General features: G+C 34.5%; 1 long non-coding RNA gene and 3 pseudogenes across 1 annotated transcript; 3 read left to right on the plus strand and 1 right to left on the minus strand.

Moving 5' to 3' along the window:
- Positions 1-6,612: 6,612 nt before the first annotated feature.
- On the minus strand, positions 6,613-7,388 carry LOC139093476 (uncharacterized). The gene is made up of 2 exons (XR_011544695.1): positions 7,269-7,388; positions 6,613-7,200 (listed from the first exon to the last, which is right to left on the minus strand). It is a non-coding gene; the product is annotated as an uncharacterized lncRNA (long non-coding RNA).
- Positions 7,389-8,532: 1,144 nt separating this feature from the next.
- On the plus strand, positions 8,533-9,269 carry LOC139093463 (T-complex protein 1 subunit beta pseudogene; annotated as a pseudogene).
- Positions 9,270-10,344: 1,075 nt separating this feature from the next.
- LOC139093297 (DNA replication licensing factor Mcm2-like) lies at positions 10,345-13,163 on the plus strand (annotated as a pseudogene).
- Positions 13,164-13,213: 50 nt separating this feature from the next.
- Positions 13,214-19,276, plus strand: part of LOC139093469 (DNA replication licensing factor Mcm2-like) — a 30,067-nt pseudogene continuing 24,004 nt past the window's right edge.

Genomic DNA, 19,276 nt, shown 5'->3' on the forward strand with positions numbered 1-19,276 from the left:
TCCTTTCCGTTTAGGAGCTATTCCACTTTGAAGTTAAACAATGGAGAATGACTCAGCATTTTCCATTGTTTTCGAAAAAAGCGCTCTATCTCCTCACAGAAGGACTTTCGTACTTTGGTGTCAAAGAACGAAAGTTGCTCCTCCCCAAGACCTATCCAACGATGTATCACACGTCTCTTAACTCCTTTCCGTTTAGGAGCTATTCCACTTTGAAGTTAAACAATGGACAATGACTCAGCATTTTCCATTGTTTTCGGAAAACTTGCTCTGGCGCCTCACAGGAGCATTTTCACGCTTTGGTGTCAAAGAACGAAAGTTGCGTCTCTCCAAGACCTATCCAACGATGTATCACACGTCTCTTAACTCGTTGCCAGTCCCGAGCTACACGTGTTTTTTCGAAAAAATTGAAAAAAACACGTGTTTTTCAAAAATTTGCTCTGGTGCTTCACAGAAGGACTTTCACGCTTTGGTGTCTTCAGACGAAATTTGCCTCGTGTTGACCCCTATCCAACGCTGTATCAACCATCTCTTAACTCTTCTTCGTCTCCGAGCTATGACACTTTGAAGTTGAAAAACTAAAATGCGCTCTATCTCCTCACACAAGGACTTTCGTACTTTGGTGTCAAGGTACGAAAGTTGCCTCTTGTTAATACCTTTCCAACGCTACCTCAACCATCTCTTAACTCCTTTCCGTTTAGGAGCTATTCCACTTTGAAGTTAAACAATGGAGAATGACTCAGCATTTTCCATTGTTTTCGAAAAAAGCGCTCTATCTCCTCACAGAAGGACTTTCGTACTTTGGTGTCAAAGAACGAAAGTTGCTCCTCCCCAAGACCTATCCAACGATGTATCACACGTCTCTTAACTCCTTTCCGTTTAGGAGCTATTCCACTTTGAAGTTAAACAATGGACAATGACTCAGCATTTTCCATTGTTTTCGGAAAACTTGCTCTGGCGCCTCACAGGAGCATTTTCACGCTTTGGTGTCAAAGAACGAAAGTTGCGTCTCTCCAAGACCTATCCAACGATGTATCACACGTCTCTTAACTCGTTGCCAGTCCCGAGCTACACGTGTTTTTTCGAAAAAATTGAAAAAAACACGTGTTTTTCAAAAATTTGCTCTGGTGCTTCACAGAAGGACTTTCACGCTTTGGTGTCTTCAGACGAAATTTGCCTCGTGTTGACCCCTATCCAACGCTGTATCAACCATCTCTTAACTCTTCTTCGTCTCCGAGCTATGACACTTTGAAGTTGAAAAACTAAAATGCGCTCTATCTCCTCACACAAGGACTTTCGTACTTTGGTGTCAAGGTACGAAAGTTGCCTCTTGTTAATACCTTTCCAACGCTACCTCAACCATCTCTTAACTCCTTTCCGTTTAGGAGCTATTCCACTTTGAAGTTAAACAATGGAGAATGACTCAGCATTTTCCATTGTTTTCGAAAAAAGCGCTCTATCTCCTCACAGAAGGACTTTCGTACTTTGGTGTCAAAGAACGAAAGTTGCTCCTCCCCAAGACCTATCCAACGATGTATCACACGTCTCTTAACTCCTTTCCGTTTAGGAGCTATTCCACTTTGAAGTTAAACAATGGACAATGACTCAGCATTTTCCATTGTTTTCGGAAAACTTGCTCTGGCGCCTCACAGGAGCATTTTCACGCTTTGGTGTCAAAGAACGAAAGTTGCGTCTCTCCAAGACCTATCCAACGATGTATCACACGTCTCTTAACTCGTTGCCAGTCCCGAGCTACACGTGTTTTTTCGAAAAAATTGAAAAAAACACGTGTTTTTCAAAAATTTGCTCTGGTGCTTCACAGAAGGACTTTCACGCTTTGGTGTCTTCAGACGAAATTTGCCTCGTGTTGACCCCTATCCAACGCTGTATCAACCATCTCTTAACTCTTCTTCGTCTCCGAGCTATGACACTTTGAAGTTGAAAAACTAAAATGCGCTCTATCTCCTCACACAAGGACTTTCGTACTTTGGTGTCAAGGTACGAAAGTTGCCTCTTGTTAATACCTTTCCAACGCTACCTCAACCATCTCTTAACTCCTTTCCGTTTAGGAGCTATTCCACTTTGAAGTTAAACAATGGAGAATGACTCAGCATTTTCCATTGTTTTCGAAAAAAGCGCTCTATCTCCTCACAGAAGGACTTTCGTACTTTGGTGTCAAAGAACGAAAGTTGCTCCTCCCCAAGACCTATCCAACGATGTATCACACGTCTCTTAACTCCTTTCCGTTTAGGAGCTATTCCACTTTGAAGTTAAACAATGGACAATGACTCAGCATTTTCCATTGTTTTCGGAAAACTTGCTCTGGCGCCTCACAGGAGCATTTTCACGCTTTGGTGTCAAAGAACGAAAGTTGCGTCTCTCCAAGACCTATCCAACGATGTATCACACGTCTCTTAACTCGTTGCCAGTCCCGAGCTACACGTGTTTTTTCGAAAAAATTGAAAAAAACACGTGTTTTTCAAAAATTTGCTCTGGTGCTTCACAGAAGGACTTTCACGCTTTGGTGTCTTCAGACGAAATTTGCCTCGTGTTGACCCCTATCCAACGCTGTATCAACCATCTCTTAACTCTTCTTCGTCTCCGAGCTATGACACTTTGAAGTTGAAAAACTAAAATGCGCTCTATCTCCTCACACAAGGACTTTCGTACTTTGGTGTCAAGGTACGAAAGTTGCCTCTTGTTAATACCTTTCCAACGCTACCTCAACCATCTCTTAACTCCTTTCCGTTTAGGAGCTATTCCACTTTGAAGTTAAACAATGGAGAATGACTCAGCATTTTCCATTGTTTTCGAAAAAAGCGCTCTATCTCCTCACAGAAGGACTTTCGTACTTTGGTGTCAAAGAACGAAAGTTGCTCCTCCCCAAGACCTATCCAACGATGTATCACACGTCTCTTAACTCCTTTCCGTTTAGGAGCTATTCCACTTTGAAGTTAAACAATGGACAATGACTCAGCATTTTCCATTGTTTTCGGAAAACTTGCTCTGGCGCCTCACAGGAGCATTTTCACGCTTTGGTGTCAAAGAACGAAAGTTGCGTCTCTCCAAGACCTATCCAACGATGTATCACACGTCTCTTAACTCGTTGCCAGTCCCGAGCTACACGTGTTTTTTCGAAAAAATTGAAAAAAACACGTGTTTTTCAAAAATTTGCTCTGGTGCTTCACAGAAGGACTTTCACGCTTTGGTGTCTTCAGACGAAATTTGCCTCGTGTTGACCCCTATCCAACGCTGTATCAACCATCTCTTAACTCTTCTTCGTCTCCGAGCTATGACACTTTGAAGTTGAAAAACTAAAATGCGCTCTATCTCCTCACACAAGGACTTTCGTACTTTGGTGTCAAGGTACGAAAGTTGCCTCTTGTTAATACCTTTCCAACGCTACCTCAACCATCTCTTAACTCCTTTCCGTTTAGGAGCTATTCCACTTTGAAGTTAAACAATGGAGAATGACTCAGCATTTTCCATTGTTTTCGAAAAAAGCGCTCTATCTCCTCACAGAAGGACTTTCGTACTTTGGTGTCAAAGAACGAAAGTTGCTCCTCCCCAAGACCTATCCAACGATGTATCACACGTCTCTTAACTCCTTTCCGTTTAGGAGCTATTCCACTTTGAAGTTAAACAATGGACAATGACTCAGCATTTTCCATTGTTTTCGGAAAACTTGCTCTGGCGCCTCACAGGAGCATTTTCACGCTTTGGTGTCAAAGAACGAAAGTTGCGTCTCTCCAAGACCTATCCAACGATGTATCACACGTCTCTTAACTCGTTGCCAGTCCCGAGCTACACGTGTTTTTTCGAAAAAATTGAAAAAAACACGTGTTTTTCAAAAATTTGCTCTGGTGCTTCACAGAAGGACTTTCACGCTTTGGTGTCTTCAGACGAAATTTGCCTCGTGTTGACCCCTATCCAACGCTGTATCAACCATCTCTTAACTCTTCTTCGTCTCCGAGCTATGACACTTTGAAGTTGAAAAACTAAAATGCGCTCTATCTCCTCACACAAGGACTTTCGTACTTTGGTGTCAAGGTACGAAAGTTGCCTCTTGTTAATACCTTTCCAACGCTACCTCAACCATCTCTTAACTCCTTTCCGTTTAGGAGCTATTCCACTTTGAAGTTAAACAATGGAGAATGACTCAGCATTTTCCATTGTTTTCGAAAAAAGCGCTCTATCTCCTCACAGAAGGACTTTCGTACTTTGGTGTCAAAGAACGAAAGTTGCTCCTCCCCAAGACCTATCCAACGATGTATCACACGTCTCTTAACTCCTTTCCGTTTAGGAGCTATTCCACTTTGAAGTTAAACAATGGACAATGACTCAGCATTTTCCATTGTTTTCGGAAAACTTGCTCTGGCGCCTCACAGGAGCATTTTCACGCTTTGGTGTCAAAGAACGAAAGTTGCGTCTCTCCAAGACCTATCCAACGATGTATCACACGTCTCTTAACTCGTTGCCAGTCCCGAGCTACACGTGTTTTTTCGAAAAAATTGAAAAAAACACGTGTTTTTCAAAAATTTGCTCTGGTGCTTCACAGAAGGACTTTCACGCTTTGGTGTCTTCAGACGAAATTTGCCTCGTGTTGACCCCTATCCAACGCTGTATCAACCATCTCTTAACTCTTCTTCGTCTCCGAGCTATGACACTTTGAAGTTGAAAAACTAAAATGCGCTCTATCTCCTCACACAAGGACTTTCGTACTTTGGTGTCAAGGTACGAAAGTTGCCTCTTGTTAATACCTTTCCAACGCTACCTCAACCATCTCTTAACTCCTTTCCGTTTAGGAGCTATTCCACTTTGAAGTTAAACAATGGAGAATGACTCAGCATTTTCCATTGTTTTCGAAAAAAGCGCTCTATCTCCTCACAGAAGGACTTTCGTACTTTGGTGTCAAAGAACGAAAGTTGCTCCTCCCCAAGACCTATCCAACGATGTATCACACGTCTCTTAACTCCTTTCCGTTTAGGAGCTATTCCACTTTGAAGTTAAACAATGGACAATGACTCAGCATTTTCCATTGTTTTCGGAAAACTTGCTCTGGCGCCTCACAGGAGCATTTTCACGCTTTGGTGTCAAAGAACGAAAGTTGCGTCTCTCCAAGACCTATCCAACGATGTATCACACGTCTCTTAACTCGTTGCCAGTCCCGAGCTACACGTGTTTTTTCGAAAAAATTGAAAAAAACACGTGTTTTTCAAAAATTTGCTCTGGTGCTTCACAGAAGGACTTTCACGCTTTGGTGTCTTCAGACGAAATTTGCCTCGTGTTGACCCCTATCCAACGCTGTATCAACCATCTCTTAACTCTTCTTCGTCTCCGAGCTATGACACTTTGAAGTTGAAAAACTAAAATGCGCTCTATCTCCTCACACAAGGACTTTCGTACTTTGGTGTCAAGGTACGAAAGTTGCCTCTTGTTAATACCTTTCCAACGCTACCTCAACCATCTCTTAACTCCTTTCCGTTTAGGAGCTATTCCACTTTGAAGTTAAACAATGGAGAATGACTCAGCATTTTCCATTGTTTTCGAAAAAAGCGCTCTATCTCCTCACAGAAGGACTTTCGTACTTTGGTGTCAAAGAACGAAAGTTGCTCCTCCCCAAGACCTATCCAACGATGTATCACACGTCTCTTAACTCCTTTCCGTTTAGGAGCTATTCCACTTTGAAGTTAAACAATGGACAATGACTCAGCATTTTCCATTGTTTTCGGAAAACTTGCTCTGGCGCCTCACAGGAGCATTTTCACGCTTTGGTGTCAAAGAACGAAAGTTGCGTCTCTCCAAGACCTATCCAACGATGTATCACACGTCTCTTAACTCGTTGCCAGTCCCGAGCTACACGTGTTTTTTCGAAAAAATTGAAAAAAACACGTGTTTTTCAAAAATTTGCTCTGGTGCTTCACAGAAGGACTTTCACGCTTTGGTGTCTTCAGACGAAATTTGCCTCGTGTTGACCCCTATCCAACGCTGTATCAACCATCTCTTAACTCTTCTTCGTCTCCGAGCTATGACACTTTGAAGTTGAAAAACTAAAATGCGCTCTATCTCCTCACACAAGGACTTTCGTACTTTGGTGTCAAGGTACGAAAGTTGCCTCTTGTTAATACCTTTCCAACGCTACCTCAACCATCTCTTAGAATTTTTTAATTAAAGAAAATTCGTTGTAAATTTTTTGCATGTATGTGTTTCTTACTTTGATGTATTTTAGTCTACAAAGAATTTTTGAATTAAAGCAAATGCGTTGTAAAATTTTTGCATGTATTTGTTTCTCACTTTGATGATCTAAAATTTCAAAATTAAAAAAATTACAAAAGTCCTCGTGTTATTGATCGAGGGACTTAAGCGCATTTTTGTCCCAGCGATCAGTAATTGATTAATAAGTCACCTCAAAAACAAGATCCGGTAGGATCCAGGTCACTTCCAGAACTAAAACACAAGATCCAGTAAGATCCAGGTCACTTCCAGAACTAAAACACAAGATCCAGTAAAATGGATTCGCAAGAAATCATAAATTGTATCAATGCTGTACCAAAATGAAAAAAGAAAGCCAAAAATATCAATTTCTTCAAGCTTAAATTTAAAGTCAGTTGCATGTAAATGTTCTAAAATATCAAGCTGATTAAGTGTCAACGATTTCAATTTTTATTCCATATTCTTAAGCGACTCAATAAAGATTTTTTGTGACTTGATGTTCATTTCCCCACACTGAATGTTCAATTTCCTGAGATTTGTGCTCCTTGTCAATAATCCGTTTGTGCAAAAATAATTAGCATGTATTCTTAATCTATTCCTTAGAAATGAAAAGAAAAGTTTTTAAATTTGGCAATTCACAGATTCGCTGGAAGTCATGTGATGTCTTTAGAGAACAAAGTGATTTTGAGAATTTCTTCAGTATTGCTCGGATGTTAACTTCAGCGCCTAATTCCTTTATACGACTGTGATCAAATCCAATGATTAAGTTCTGATATTTACGTTCACTTTTTAACAATGGATCAACATCATTTTTGCAGTTGAACTGAGTGTATTTTGTTGATATTTTTCTCATACATGCTTCTCCAATCATTAGATACCATCGTTTGCTGACCAATGATGCTTTCAGGACATCCTTTGCATTAAAATAAGTTATAATTTCATTGAAAATTTCCTCGGGTAATGCGTTCAATAAGTCGATTTCTTAATTGTCTAGAAATAATTATTAAAAAATTAAAATTTATCACATTAATACAAAATAGTGAGTTTCTACTACTTACATCATGTAGATAATAAGTTTATGTATGTACTTTTCTTGTCCACAGCACTTAATTTTAAGATTAAACTAGTTAAATTGATTATTTTCTACGGAATTATTTTTGCTTGCTTGATTATTTTACAGGAAAATTCAAAAACATTTCAAATTTGAAACAGTCGGTAAATCATAAAATTTCGTCAAACTAATGCAAAGCATAATGCTATTCAGCTAAGTTATTCCTATCTCATTTCTTTAATTCCAAAAATGCGCTAAAAATGTGTTATAATTTTTTTATAGTATGTGTGTTTCTTACTTCGATGTTAATTAGTGTACAAAAAAAATTTTAAAATAAAAATATGCGTTTAAAAAAAATTTTTTTTTGTGTGTGTTTCTTACTTTGGTGTTCATAAGTGTTCTACAAATTTAAATTCAAAAATTTCGTTGTAAAATTTTTTCTATGAAAACATAATATTTTGTATGAGAAAATAATATTTTGTATGAAAAAATAAATTTTTGTATGAAAAATATTTTTTGCTTAATATTTCATTAATTAATGAATGATTCACTGAAATAAAATATAGAAGTCATAAAAAATCATAATAGGAATACATTGAAACATAATTAAGTAATTTAATCATAATAGAAATTAGTTAAATTAATTATTTTATTGCACTTTCATTTTTTAATCATCACGGGAACTCCCCACACCTCCCGCCCTATTACGCCCCCGCCGCCCCCTTATAAAATTCCTAAGTCCAAAAATCACCCTTTTTTTCATCTAAATTAAGATTTAATGCTTGAAATGGAACCGCAGTGAGTTAATTAAGAGATAAAACTCAACTTGTCTAATTCAAATATGCACGGATTAGTCACAAAAAAATGTTTTCTAAAAATATTTTTACTCAAAAATTTTCTCACAAGTCACCCAAAAATGTAATTAAATTAATTTTTTTAACTCACAATTAGATCCACAGTGACAATATCAGCAGATACAACTCAACTTGTGTAGGTAAATTGTTTATCATTTAGTGACAATAATTAAAATTGTGTAAAATTTTCAGCTTAAAAAAATTAATTATTTTATCTTATTTCTATTAGGTTTTAATTTTCTAATTTAATTTCAGCACACACATAAGGACCAATAGGATGGAATACACATGAAAAATGGTGAGTAAAATTAACTAAAATCATTTAAATCGGAAAAATATTTTCGTCATTAATTTTGTTATTTTTTTCTTATCTCTTTTATTTCTAATTTAATTTCAGAATTGCTCGTTTAATCATCGTTTGTTGGAGCAATCGCCATTGAAGATTTAGTTAAGAGTACACTCGGCCCAAAGGGAATGGATAAAATTTTAGTATCTTATCGACGAAGTGCTGGAAGCGTTGAAGTCACAAGTGATGGTGCAACAATTTTAAAATCTGTGGGTGTTGACAATCCAGCTGCAAAGATTTTAGTTGATATGTACAGGAAGTACAGGAAGTACAAGAAGTCGGTGATGGAACAACATCAGTAACTGTTTTAGCTTCTGAACTATTGAGAGAAGCTGAGAAGCTTATTGAGCTTAAAATCCATCCACAAACAATTATTGCTCGATGGAGAACTGCTGCAGAAGTTGCCCGTAAAGCTCTTACAAAATCAGCACAAGACCATTCAGGAGATACTGAGAAATTCAAGGTGTATAATATTTTGTCATTAATTTTGTTATTTTTTTATTTTTTTGTTATCTTATTTCTTTTAGGTTTTAATCATCTAATTTAATTTCAGCACACACATAAGGACTAATAGGATGGAATACACATGAAAAATGGTGAGTAAAATTAACTAAAGTCATTTAAATCGGAAAAATATTTTCGTCATTAATTTTGTTATTTTTTTGTTATCTTATTTCTTTTAGGTTTTAATCATCTAATTTCGCTATTGGAGATTTAGTTAAGAGTACACTCGGCCCAAAGGGAATGGATAAAATTTTAGTATCTCACGGACGAAGTGCTGGAAGCGTTGAAGTCACAAATGATTTTCAGCGCACACATAAGGACTAATAGGATCGAATACACATGAAAAATGGTAGTAAAATTAACTTAAAATCTGAAAAGATCCACCGATGGGAATTGGAAGAAATGTTAACTAAACATTTTAAATCCAGTCTGTAAGTGAGCTGGATCGTACTAAATCTCATGCAAAGATTTGGAGTCCTACTGACAATTTTAGATCTAGAGGTGAACCGGCTGGTAAAGTGATCTATTATAAGTACAGGAAGTACAAGAAGTCGGTGATGGAACAACATCAGTAACTGTTTTAGCTTCTGAACTACCCAAGTTGAGAGAAGCTGAGAAGCTTATTGAGTTAAAATCCAACAAACAATTATTGCTCGATGGAAACTTGAAGCTCATTAATTACAAAATCAGCACAAGACCATTCAGGAAAACTGAGAAATTCAAGGTGTATAATATTTTGTCATAATTTTGTTATTATCATTTTTTTGTTATTTATTTCTTTAGGTTTTAAATCTAATTTAATTTCAGCACACACATAAGGACCAATAGGATGGAATACACATGAAAAATGGTGAAAGTAAAATTAACTAAAATCATTTAAATCGGAAAAATATTTTCGTCATTAATTTATGTTATTTTTTTCTTATCTTATTTCTTTTAGGTTTTAATCATCTAATTTCGCTATTGGAGATTTAGTTAAGAAATCGGCCCAAAGGGAATGATAAAATTTTAGTATCTTATCGACGAAGTGCTGGAAGCGTTGAAGTCACAAATGATGATGCAACAATTTTGTATGGGTGTTGACAATCCAGCTAAAAAGAGTTTTAGTTGATACAAAAGGACACACAATCAAAGAAATCCTAGAACTGAAATTGCTAAAGTACATTGATGAAAAAGGAAGTACGTGAAGAAGTCAGAAAATGATGGAACAACATCTCCTCAACAAATGTTGGTTTTCGATCAATCTAAGGAAATGGTTTTATTAATTTTAACATTTTAAGATTGAAACTATTGAGACTCCATTTAAATCAATTAGCTGAGAAGCCACTTATTGAGCTTCAAAAATATCATTCCATCAAATCACAAAGCTTATTGAGCTTAAAATCCATCCACAAACAATTATTGCTGGATGGAGAACTGCTGCAGAAGTTGCCCGTGAAGCTCTAACAAAATCAGCACAAGACCATTCAGGAGATACTGAGAAATTCAAGGTTTATAATATTTTGTCATTAATTTTATTTCCTTTTTTTTGTTATCTTATTTCTTTTAGGTTTTAATCATCTAATTTAATTTCAGCACACACATAAGGACCAATAGGATGGAATACACATGAAAAATGGTGAGTAAAATTAACTAAAATCATTTAAATCGAAAAAATATTTTCGTCATTAATTTTGTTATTTTTTTGTTATCTTATTTCTTTAGGTTTTAATCATCTAACTTATTTTCAGCACACACATAAGGACTAATAGGATCGAATACACATGAAAAATGGTGAGTAAAATTAACTAAAGTCATTTAAATCGGAAAAATATTTTCGTCGAAAATTGAACTTTAGTTGTGCGTGTAATTTTTTCAACAAGAAAAATTTAATTAGGTACAAAATAAGTAAACTAGACCAGAAGGAGCACTTAAAGAAATCTAGATCCACCGATGAACAGTTAAAGAAGAAGAATTGGAAGAAATCAAAAGACAAATGAGATGCGAGATATTTTAAGCAGAAAGCAACTTAAGATAAGAACAAACGAGGTAAAATTGGAAACAAAATGATAAATTTGAGTGAATTCAAGTGAATTGTATGTCTGTAAGTGAGCTGGATCGTACTAAATCTCATTTTAAAGGTCTAGAAGTGACCTGGATCCTACTGGATCTGATTTTAAAGGTCTGAAAATGAACTGGATCCTACTGGATCTTGTTTTTATGGGTCTGAAAGTTATGTGGATCCTACTGGATCTCATTTTAAAGATCTAGAGGTGAACCGGCTGGTAAAGTGATCTATTTAAGTACTGCAATCTATCCAAGTCGGACGAGAAAAGCTCAACCCAACTCATATAGTGATCTTTATAAGGACTGTAATCTACCCAAGTCGAGCGAGCGAAGCTACCATGAGTAGAAAAATGGTTCGAACGTTACTATTTTCCATTTAAATCCAATTGTTCTTAACTATCATTAATTAATAAAACAAGATAAGCCAAAATGTCACAAAACGGAGTAAGTTCAAATTAGCATAATATAATTGGATAAATCAACATTTTAATTTTTTGCTTATAATTTACAGAACCCAAACGATGATGTTGCATCTCCAGCAACAAATTATGAATCGGTAGAAACACCGAGATCAAATCGTGAAAATTCTCCAGTTGGTGACTTTGAACCATTTGAAAATGAAGCTGAATTATTAGGAGATTTAACTGCCGGCGAAGATGAATCGGAAGGAGAGGATTTGTTTGGCGGGGACATGGAAAGGTAAAATTGTAATGCACGCTTCTAGTGCACTGTATTTATAACAATTATCATGTAATTTACAGAGATTACTTGCCAAATCCCCGTCTTGATCGATATGATCCAGAAATGCTAGATGATGAGGGACCATTAAGTTTTATGAGCGAATCTGAAAGAAGAGCTGCTGAAATAGAAATGAATAGACGAGATAGAGCAGCTGGAATTCATCGTGATGATCGAGATTTGATGTATGATAAAAGCGACGATGAAAGTGACATTCCTAGTCACAAAAGAAGAGCTGCAGAAGTTGATAAGGAAATGATTGAATCAATTGAGAATTTGGAAGATACAAAAGGACACACAATCAAAGAAAGGTCCTAGAACTGAAATTGCTAATCGATTCAAGAGCTTCTTGAGAACTTACATTGATGAAAAAGGCCAGCATATTTATCGTGATAGAATCAGAAAGATGTGTGAACAGAACAAATCAAGTTTTGCCGTGGTCTTTTCGGAACTTGCTCATCATCAGCACGTTCTTGCTTACTTTTTACCAGAAGCTCCTCAACAAATGTTGGAAATTTTCGATCAAGTCGCTAAGGAAATGGTTTTATCAATTTTCCCAACATATGAGCGTGTCACCAACGAAATTCATGTAAGAATATCGGAACTTCCTCTCATTGAAAAATTGAGAACACTCAGAAAACTCCATTTAAATCAATTAGTCCGAACAATGGGAGTTGTCACAGCCACAACAGGCGTTCTACCTCAATTATCAGTCGTTAAATATGATTGTGTTAAATGTGGATATATCATTGGTCCATTTGTTCAAAATCAAAATTCAAAAGTAAAACCTGGATCATGTCCTGAATGTCAATCAGCTGGACCATTTTCAATTAATATGGAAGAAGCAAAGATTGCATCTTATTAGCTGATTTATGTGATCAATGCAAACCTGGCGATGAAGTTGAAGTTACTGGCATTTATACAAACAATTATGATGGATCATTAAATACAGACAATGGATTTCCTGTATTTGAAACTGTAATTATTGCCAATCATATATTAGTTAAGGATTCAAAGCAAGTTGTAAGCTCTCTAACTGATGACGATATTGCTACAATTCAACGTTTAAGTAAGGAACCAAGAATTGCTGATAGAATTGTCAACAGTATTGCACCATCTATTTATGGTCATCAATTCATTAAACGTAGTTTAGTCATTGTTTGGTGGAGAAGCTAAGAATCCAAAAGCATAAATTGCGTGGAGACATTAATGTGCTAGTTTGTGGTGACTGGTATGGCTAAATCTCAATTCTTAAAAATTTGCCGAGAAGATTCTACCACGTGCTGTATTTACAACTGGTCAAGGTGCTAGTGCTGTCGGTCTTTGCTTATGTTCTGTAATCCAATCTCTAAAGAATATTGGAGCTAGCCAAGGAATTTGCTTAATTGATGAGTTTGATAAGATGAATGATTAATTTAATCAAAGTATCTCAAAAGTATTATTATCAAGCAATTGCTGCCCAAAATGTCACAAAACGGAGTAAGTTCAAATTAGCATAATATAATTGGATAAATCAACTTTTTAATTTTTTGCTTATAATTTACAGAACCCAAACGATGATGTTGCATCTCCAGCAACAAATTATGAATCGGTAGCAACACCGAGATCAAATCGTGAAAATTCTCCAGTTGGTGACTTTGAACCATTTGAAAATGAAGCTGAATTATTAGGAGATTTAACTGCCGGCGAAGATGAATCGGAAGGAGAGGATTTGTTTGGCGGGGACATGGAAAGGTAAAATTGTAATGCACGCTTCTAGTGCACTGTATTTATAACAATTATCATGTAATTTACAGAGATTACTTGCCAAATCCCCGTCTTGATCGATATGATCCAGAAATGCTAGATGATGAGGGACCATTAAGTTTTATGAGCGAATCTGAAAGAAGAGCTGCTGAAATAGAAATGAATAGACGAGATAGAGCAGCTGGAATTCATCGTGATGATCGAGATTTGATGTATGATAAAAGCGACGATGAAAGTGACATTCCTAGTCACAAAAGAAGAGCTGCAGAAGTTGATAAGGAAATGATTGAATCAATTGAGAATTTGGAAGATACAAAAGGACACACAATCAAAGAAAGGTCCTAGAACTGAAATTGCTAATCGATTCAAGAGCTTCTTGAGAACTTACATTGATGAAAAAGGCCAGCATATTTATCGTGATAGAATCAGAAAGATGTGTGAACAGAACAAATCAAGTTTTGCCGTGGTCTTTTCGGAACTTGCTCATCATCAGCACGTTCTTGCTTACTTTTTACCAGAAGCTCCTCAACAAATGTTGGAAATTTTCGATCAAGTCGCTAAGGAAATGGTTTTATCAATTTTCCCAACATATGAGCGTGTCACCAACGAAATTCATGTAAGAATATCGGAACTTCCTCTCCTTGAAAAATTGAGAACATTCAGAAAACTCCATTTAAATCAATTAGTCCGAACAATGGGAGTTGTCACAGCCACAACAGGCGTTCTACCTCAATTATCAGTCGTTAAATATGATTGTGTTAAATGTGGATATATCATTGGTCCATTTGTTCAAAATCAAAATTCAAAAGTAAAACCTGGATCATGTCCTGAATGTCAATCAGCTGGACCATTTTCAATTAATATGGAAGAAGCAAAGATTGCATCTTATTAGCTGATTTATGTGATCAATGCAAACCTGGCGATGAAGTTGAAGTTACTGGCATTTATACAAACAATTATGATGGATCATTAAATACAGACAATGGATTTCCTGTATTTGAAACTGTAATTATTGCCAATCATATATTAGTTAAGGATTCAAAGCAAGTTGTAAGCTCTCTAACTGATGACGATATTGCTACAATTCAACGTTTAAGTAAGGAACCAAGAATTGCTGATAGAATTGTCAACAGTATTGCACCATCTATTTATGGTCATCAATTCATTAAACGTAGTTTAGCACTTTCATTGTTTGGTGGAGAAGCTAAGAATCCTGGTGAAAAGCATAAATTGCGTGGAGACATTAATGTGCTAGTTTGTGGTGATGCTGGTATGGCTAAATCTCAATTCTTAAAAATTTGCCGAGAAGATTCTACCACGTGCTGTATTTACAACTGGTCAAGGTGCTAGTGCTGTCGGTCTTACTGCTTATGTTCGTCGTAATCCAATCTCTAAAGAATGGACATTAGAAGCTGGAGCTTTAGTTTTAGCTGATCAAGGAATTTGCTTAATTGATGAGTTTGATAAGATGAATGATCAAGACAGAACATCAATTCACGAAGCCATGGAACAACAATCAATTAGTATCTCAAAAGCTGGTATTATTACTTCTTTTCAAGCACGTTGTGCTGTTATTGCTGCCTCAAATCCAATTGGAGGACGTTATGATCCAAGTTTAACTTTCTCTGAAAATGTCAATTTATCGGAACCAATTTTGTCCGGTTTTGATATCTTGTGTGTTGTTAAGGATGAATTTGATCCAATGCAGGATCAACGTTTAGCTGAATTCGTCGTTAAATCGCACATTCGTCATCAGCCATCAAATGAAGATCAAGAGAATGAGCCAATGCAAGATGTTAATGAAACGGAATTGCCACAAGACTTGTTGAGACAGTACATTGTCTACTCAAAGGAGAATGTCAGACCTAAATTATCGGTAAGTCAGGAACTAAATTTTAAACTAGAATTTTAGACATTAATTCCTTTTATTCTCCTTAATTACAAAACATGGACCAAGATAAGATTGCAAAAATGTATTCGCAATTTCGAATTACTGTTTTTTTTTTTACTTTTTTGATCTGCGTATGGTGCGAATATTCCCATGAAGCGTGATTCACTTCATTACTAGTATATCAAATCTTAATAAAACTATATTTAGAACATTTCAGTTCTTCAGACCCACGATTAGTATTCGCGAGTCTTTTGTATAAGTAATCATTAAAGTGATATATTGTATCAGGTATGAAATTCAAGTATTGTATACTTGAAATTACTCAAATTTGCCGTTTTGTTTCCAATTTAATTGTTTTATGCTAATTTAAAGCATATTTAGCCCAAAAAATCAACAAAAACAATTTCATATATTCATTCTATAAAAATTAAAGTCGTGGCTTATTTAATAGTACATATATCTGCTCTATATAACGGTAGTCAAAAAACTTGGTCGGTACAATGTGAGAGATATGGCAATTTGACCGATTGCAGTATTGATGAATCTTTTTAAAGGCACTTTTTTTGGCTTTGAAATTTGCATGTCAAACACCACTCATATAGAAAAAAAAACTCAAAAAATTTTTAGATTTTAAAAAATTTAATAATTATAGTCTAGATTGATAGATCTATTCAAGGTGCATATTTTGAGTATAAATTATTCATGTTTTTGTTCAGTTTTATGAGTTTTATGCTAATTTAAAGCATATTTAGCCCAAAAAATCAACAAAAACAATTTCATATATTCATTCTATAAAAATTAAAGTCGTGGCTTATTTAATAGTACATATATCTGCTCTATATAACGGTAGTCAAAAAACTTGGTCGGTACAATGTGAGAGATATGGCAATTTGACCGATTGCAGTATTGATGAATCTTTTTAAAGGCACTTTTTTTGGCTTTGAAATTTGCATGTCAAACACCACTCATATAGAAAAAAAAACTCAAAAAATTTTTAGATTTTAAAAAATTTAATAATTATAGTCTAGATTGATAGATCTATTCAAGGTGCATATTTTGAGTATAAATTATTCATGTTTTTGTTCAGTTTTATGAGCAAAATTTCAATTTTAACTAAACATTTTGAGAAATAAATCACTTTTTTCTCGAACTCAATGAAACTTGTACAAATCTTTTTTTAAAGTTGTATTTTTATATCTTTATTAACTTGTGTTCAGCAATTTTTCACAAAAATTCCTAATTTTAGGGTATTATTTGAATAATAACAAACTTCTTTATTTTGAACTTAACGTTACATTAAAATAATATGTAATGTTTTTGATATTAATTTAACGCCAACCTATTGGGTGTTAATTTTAATTTATCATGGAGGAGATTGGTTAATGTTTTGGGATTATATATATATATTATGAGAATAATTAGGATAAAAAAATGCGAAAAAAGATCCAATTGACAGTTTTTTGGTTGTTTTATATAAAAATACACTAAAGTTATAAAGATTATTATTTTATATTATAAAATACACTAAAAAAAATTATAAATTATTTGAACAAATGTTACTAATTCTTATCAAATTCCAGATTTCCATAAAATTATTGATTTACTTTATGTTTTCGAGGATGATCTTTCATTTTTCGGGGAGAAATTTATAAGTTATCAAATGTAGATGTTCTAAAATAGTTCGAACAAGATCAAAATTTTCAAATTCACTGTTTCACAACCTAAACCATTCAGATGACTTTAAAAATTTCAGAATTCATTTAATATTATAAAATTTACTAATATTTTATATCATTTTTATATACCAATTTTTTAAATTAAATCAATAATTTTATGCTAAAATTTGGAATTTGATAAGATTTAGTAACATTTGTTCAAATAATACCCAAAAATAAGTAATATTTGTGAAAAGCTGCTGAACAAACGTTAATAAACATATAAAAATGCAACTTCCAAAAAGGATTTGTACAAGTTTCATTGGTTTACCCACTGGAAACATTCTTTATGGAACGATGTAAATATATCCGCATTGAGTTTCTACCCGATGCACTAGTTATGAATTTTTTTCTATATGAGTAGTGTTAGACATGCAACTTTCAAAACCAAAAAAGTGCCTTCAAAAAGATTCATCAATGCAGTAATCGGTGAGAGAAATTTTAATGATACATGAAAATGGTCGACTAAGTAACTTCAAAATGCCATGTCTCTCACATCGTATCGACTCAAAAATTTTTTTGACCACCGTTATATAGATTGTAAGGTGGTTATTATATACAACAATTCGATTTATTTTCATAAAATGTATCTGCTGCAAACGATTTTGCAAACGAAATTGGAACATAAAAATAAATTTATTATTGGAAATTTTTATCTGATTCATCAACGTGATTTCATCAAAATCATCGTAGTCAGAATTGACTTTTAAGTAGCAACGTCCAGAATGGTGTATTGGTGACAAAGAACCAGCACGAAGCAACAAATGTAAGCACATCTAAAAATCACATCGGAAGCAATTCGGAAATCAGGGAATTAGGAAAACTAGAAGAAAAAGGTTTAAACCCGAAATTTTTGAAAAATAATTGATAAAAATTTTTTTCCATTTTATGCAGCAGCAACAATAGCAACAAAAAAATCAGTAAAAATATCAAAATCAAAATAACTATCAAGGAGGAGACCATGGAAATAGCAATTTTAGAGGTAAATCAGTGTTATGACAAACATGAACATTAAAAAAAGAACAACTTTATGCTTACTGGATATTTTTTAAAGGTCGACGAAGTGACTTGACCAAAGAACCTAAATCTTGACATAATAATTACGAGAATCATGCATTTTCATCAAGTTCATTTCGATTGCTGAGGCTCATCTTAACACCGTACCTAACGTGACAACGAAAGACTCACTTAAAATCATTAATGTCATCAAGACTTTTGATACCATCAGAGACGCCACTTAAGTTCATAGGATCAAGGGTGAGTCCAAATGTATACTTCCATATAGTCAAGATCTCGTTTTACTTTGATAGATCTTGTTAATGTAGTGCACTTTACTGCACAAAATCTTATAAACAATATTAACAATGTTGAGATAAAAAAGTTCGCTTATTGAGAGACACTGTACTCAATTTGTCAAAGAATGGAGGGAATTAAAAAATATTGAATTTCCTCTTCTTTTCGGGATACATAAGCGCATATGCCATCGAAAAAGTCGGATTTTTATACTAGGGGAAAAAAAACCGAAAGTTATTTTTTTAAATAACACGTAAGATCTTGAGCTAGGTTTTCGAAGAAAAGTGTCCATCTAAAACCTATTACGAACCCATTGCAGTCGTTTAAATGCATTATAAAATGTCGCCACTTAAGTCACTTTGTTTGAGTAAGATTGTAAGATTCTGTTATTTATTTTATCAAAAACTTAAAATAAATTAAATCTTACACATAATCACAGCTTAAATAATAAAACTTCTATTTGTAAAGTGCAATTTTTCTTCTGCACAAACGAAGATATTAAAGTTGGAATGGAGAACACAATTGTAGTTAAGTGAACGAAAACAATAATGTCGCATTTCAAACCAACATGAAAAATCCATTCATATCATACACTAGTATAAAACCCCATCATTCATGGTAAAGAATATCGATTTAACGATTGGTTACTCCTGTTTCTATTATTTATGCGGATTTCGCATTTCATAATTGATTGAAATTTGTTAAATAATATAAAAACTGAGCATTTTTGGTAAAAAAATTTCTTTAGATATTTGTATGTCAAATAACCTAAATTATATTAATAATAACTATTATTACTAATGCATAGTATGTTTCATTTTGAAAAAAATTCTGTTTGCTAGTTTGAGTAAAAGAAATCATACTTGTCATGAATTAGTAATA

The sequence above is a fragment of the Chironomus tepperi genome, unplaced genomic scaffold (genome assembly GCF_022539635.2).
Source record: "Chironomus tepperi strain 1889 unplaced genomic scaffold, CSIRO-AGI_Ctep_v1 contig_335, whole genome shotgun sequence".
NCBI lineage: Eukaryota > Metazoa > Arthropoda > Insecta > Diptera > Chironomidae > Chironomus > Chironomus tepperi.